A 5,000-nucleotide genomic window follows, 5' to 3' on the forward strand; every position below is an offset into this window, starting at 1 on the left:
AGAAGTCCTGGAAGTGAAGGCCTGGCCCCCACAGAGCCCTGGTCTCAGCATCATGGAGTCTGTCTGGGAGAACATGAAGAGACAGAAGGATCTGAGGAAGATCTGGGGTTAGTTCTCCAAGATGTTTGGAACAACCTACCAGCCTGGCTCCTTCATAAACTTTGTGCAAGTGCACCGAGAAGAACTGATGCTGTCTTGAAGGCAAAGGGTGGTCACACCAAAAAATGATTTGATTTAGATTTCTCTTCTGTTCATTCACTGCATTTTGTTAATTGATGAAAATAAACTATTAACACTTCCATTTTTGAAAGCATTCTTAGTTTACAGCATTTTTTCATACCTGCCTAAAAGTTTTGCACAGTAGTGTATATGTATATATATATATATGTATATATATATATATATATACATATATATATATATACATATATATATACATATATATATATATATATATATATATATATATACATATATATATATACATATATATATATATATATATATATATATATATATATATATATATATATATCTGTATATGTATGTTTAGCAACCCTCCCTCCATCCGACTCTTTCTTACTCATGCCTCCCAACGCTGCCACAGACACTCTCCTCTCTACTCTATCCTCCTCTCTCGACTCTCTCTCTGCCCTCTTACTTCACGACAGGCTCGCAAGTCCTCCCCAGCTCCGTGGTTATCTGACTCAGTACATGCTGAAAGATCAACTATACGGGCAGCGGAAAGGAAATGGCAGAAATCTAAACACCCAGATGATCTGCTTACCTATCAGTCTCTTCTTTCCTCCTTCCTTTCCTCACCCATCTCATTAACATCTCCTTGTCAACTGGCTGTTTCCCCGATGCCCTCAAAGAGGCAAGAGTGACCCCACTGCTCAAAAAACCAACACTCGACTCCTCTGATGTAAATAACTATAGACCCGTCTCCCTTCTTCCATTCCTATCTAAAACTCTTGAGCGTGCCATTTATAATCAACTCTCTACCTATCTCCACCACAACAACCTTCTTGATCCCCACCAGTCTGGCTTCAAGGCTGGCCACTCAACAGAAACTGCCCTCCTTGCTGTCACTGAGCAGCTTCACATCGCTAGAACAACCTCTCTCTCTTCCATCATCATCCTTCTGGATCTTTCTGCTGCCTTTGACACAGTGAACCACCAGATCCTCATTTCGACACTCCGAAATCTGGGTGTCTCAGGCTCTGCGCTCTCATTACTCACATCTTACCTGACAGACCGAACCTACCGGGTAACCTGGAGAGGGTCTAGCTCAGAACCTTGCCCACTTAAAACGGGGGTTCCTCAGGGATCAGTCCTGGGTCCCCTCCTCTTTTCTCTGTACACCAACTCTCTCGGGTCTGTCATTCAGTCGCACGGCTTTTCTTATCACAGCTACGCGGATGACACCCAACTAATTCTCTCCTTTCCTGAGTCTGAAACTCAGGTAGCATCACGTATCTCGGCCTGTCTGACTGACATCTCTTCTTGGATGTCCACACACCATCTGAAACTCAACCTCGACAAGACTGAGCTCCTTTTCCTTCCAGGGAAGGGCTCTCCTACCCAAGACCTGACTATAACAACTGACAACTCTATAGTAGTCCCCACCAAGACTGCTAGAAACCTGGGTGTAACACTTGACGACCAACTCTCCTTCACTGCTAACATTGCTGCAACCACCCGATCGTGTAGATACATGCTGCATAACATCAGAAGGATACGTCCCCTTCTAATGCAGAAGGAGGCTCAGGTTCTGGTTCAGGCTCTAGTCATCTCATGTCTAGACTACTGCAACTCCCTCCTGATTGGCCTGCCTGCATGCTCCCTCCTGATTGGCCTGCCTGCATGTGCCATCCGACCCCTGCAGCTCATTCAGAATGCAGCGGCTCGACTTGTCTTCAACCTCCCCAAGTTCTCTCACACTACACCGCTCCTCTGCTCTCTTCACTGGTTACCAATGCGGCCCGCATCCGCTTCAAGACACTAGTACTTACGTACAGGGCCACGAACGGATCAGAACCCGCTTACATCCAGGACATGGTCAAACCCTATACCCCAACCCGCCCACTTCGTTCTGCATCAGCCAAACTACTGGCTGCCCCCTCACAGCGAGGGAGAACTAATCACTCAACGAAATCCCGACTGTTCACTGTCCTGGCTCCCAAATGGTGGAACGAGCTCCCCATCGATATCAGGATGGCCGAAAGCCTACACATCTTCCGCTGAAGGCTAAAAACACATCTCTTCCGACTACACCTCGGATAAAAAAAAAAAAAAAGAAAATTCTTGAACTTGCACTTTCGAACCTGCACTTTCATTTGTCTCTTTGTAGCTTTGCTTATTTAAAGTTAATGTATTTGCTCTTACTACTTGTTGTCTGGAGTTTGAACCTTCACAGTTGAAAGCACTTAATTGTAAGTCGCTTTGGATAAAAGCGTCAGCTACATGACATGTAATGTAATGTAATGTATATATATATATATATCTGTATATATCTTTCTGCCTATCTGGACCTAGACCTGGGTGGACCCAAACTGGTAAACTGCAGTCCCGCCCCCTGGTCCTCGACTCTCTGATAAGATGGACCATAAACCTTTGAGCAGGGCAGCAGCTGATAAGCGTCTCCGTCAGCTGACTTTATGAGTGTGTTTTGTGTAACAGCGAGGTAAAGACAGAGACAGATCCAGACTGATTTCTTCACCGAGGATCTAGAACAGAACCTGGAACATTTCTGTCAGGCTGGACAGAAGCAGGATGAAGAGGCGGAGCCGGGCCGGGCTGCAGAACCCCGGGCTGGAGAACCTGGGGCTGGAGAACCCCGGGCTGGAGAACCTGGGGCTGCAGAACCTGGGGCTGGAGAACCCCGGGCTGCAGAACTCCGGGCTGGAGAACCTGGGGCTGCAGAACCTGGGGCTGGAGAACCCTGGGCTGGAGAACCCCGGGCTGCAGAACCCCGGGCTGGAGAACCCCGGGCTGCAGAACCCCGGGCTGCAGAACCCCGGGCTGGAGAACCTGGGGCTGCAGAACCTGGGGCTGGAGAACCCTGGGCTGGAGAACCCCGGGCTGCAGAACCCCGGGCTGGAGAACCCCAGGCTGGAGCTGGAGACGACTGGAAGCAGAAACACAGACCAGGTCAGAACCAGAACTGGCTGCTGTACAGTGTTTGTTTCAGTATTCTGGTTGGCTCAGCCAGGTGGAGATTACAAACTTTACTTTTTCTAAAGAGACACTGCAGACAGGAACGTCATTTTTTTTATTTTATTTATTTTTTATTTATTTAACCTTTATTTAACCAGGTAGGCCGTTGAGAATAGGTTCTCATTTACAACGGAGATCTGGCCAAGACAAGTGTAAGCGTACAAGACAACATACAGTTTCACATTCAACATAGTACAAGAAAACAGAATACAATGGGCTACAAAGGTACAGATTAAGTAGGCAGTTCAAGCCAGCACAAAGTGAGGTGTAAGTAAGTCGATGGATATGCAAAAGTGGTATGGTAATAACATAATATACATGAAATAGGCAATCTATAACATTGCTGAGATGTAGTAAAGAGTCAGAATACAGTTAGTGCAAAAAAATTAGTTATAAAAAAAGTTATAACGCAGTGTAGATAAATAGTCTATATGAATGCTGAGAAGTAAGAAGTCAATATACCGTTGGTGCAAGATGTAGTCTAGTTAGTGATGACGATCAGTAAAAGAAAATATTGAGGTAAGGAAAATAGTAAGGAGTCAATATACAATTAGTGCAAATATTAGTCTAGGTAGTGAGGTAGAAACATGAATAACACAGTATACATGAAAAAACTGTCTATCTGAATGTTAGATGCTGAAATGACGTAGAGAGTCAATGTACAGTTAGTGCAAAGTGTGGACTAGATAGTGATGTTGAACAAGCATAGCGCAATGTATTTGAATATGGAAGAATTTAAAGAGAAATGTAGTGCTGGTCGTGGTCTGAATGGCGAATTAGGTGTAGAGAAGAGTAGAACAGTCCCTCCAGAAAAACGTGATTATGCGATCGCATAATTCAATGCATAATCAGCCAAAGTCTGCATATTTATTTCGGGGGCCGCATTTTTTCAAATACGCCGCACTTTAGTCGCATAAATTGCAGATTTCCGCGCAAAGTATGCGGGGCTTGCATGATTTCATAATCCCCGCATTTTTGTTGCAAAAAAGTCCCATATATCTTAGCAGAAAGATGGAAAATGTTCAATTCAATTCAATTCAATTTTATTTATAGTATCAAATCATAACAAGAGTTATCTCGAGACACTTTACAGATAGAGTAGGTCTAGACCACACTCTATAAAGCCCCAACAATTCCAATAGTTCCCCCAAGAGCAAGCATTAGCAGTGGCTATTGCGACAGTGGCGAGGAAAAACTCCCTTTTAGGAAGAAACCTCGGCAGACCCAGACTCTTGGTGGGCGGTGTCTGACGGTTGGGGTTATGACGGTACAGGATGTAGCGTGGCACAGCAGAGCACGGGTGGACGCGGTGGACGCAGCAGGACGTAGCCGGGCATTGCAGGGAATCGCAGAGCGTAGCAGGGTGTAGCAGGTTGCAAAATGTTGCGTTTACTTCACACAAGAGCAGCCGTTTTCCCCTGTTGCCATGGGAACGTTATGAAGTGATGTAATTACGCGACGTGAACATCATCAAAAAGCTGCAAACCCCGCGATGAAGCCATGATGAAACCACAGTTTTAAAAAGTTCCCGCAATTTCATTGCATGAAATTGCATAAATATCTGCATATTCCATCGCATTTTTTAAGAAAACATGCCGTATAATCAAGGATTTTTGCCCACAACAATCACAAAAAAAAACCGTATGATCACAGGTGTAGCAACAGTGGTGGGGAGAAAATACAGTTTTGCATGCCGGGACAGATACGAGGTGCAAAAGCGCGTAAACTGATATGTGCAAATATGCAATGGGGCTTGTCAGAGAACAGTGGGGTTGGGTGTT

Source organism: Sander lucioperca, chromosome 15 (assembly GCF_008315115.2).
Source record: "Sander lucioperca isolate FBNREF2018 chromosome 15, SLUC_FBN_1.2, whole genome shotgun sequence".
Taxonomy (NCBI): domain Eukaryota; kingdom Metazoa; phylum Chordata; class Actinopteri; order Perciformes; family Percidae; genus Sander; species Sander lucioperca.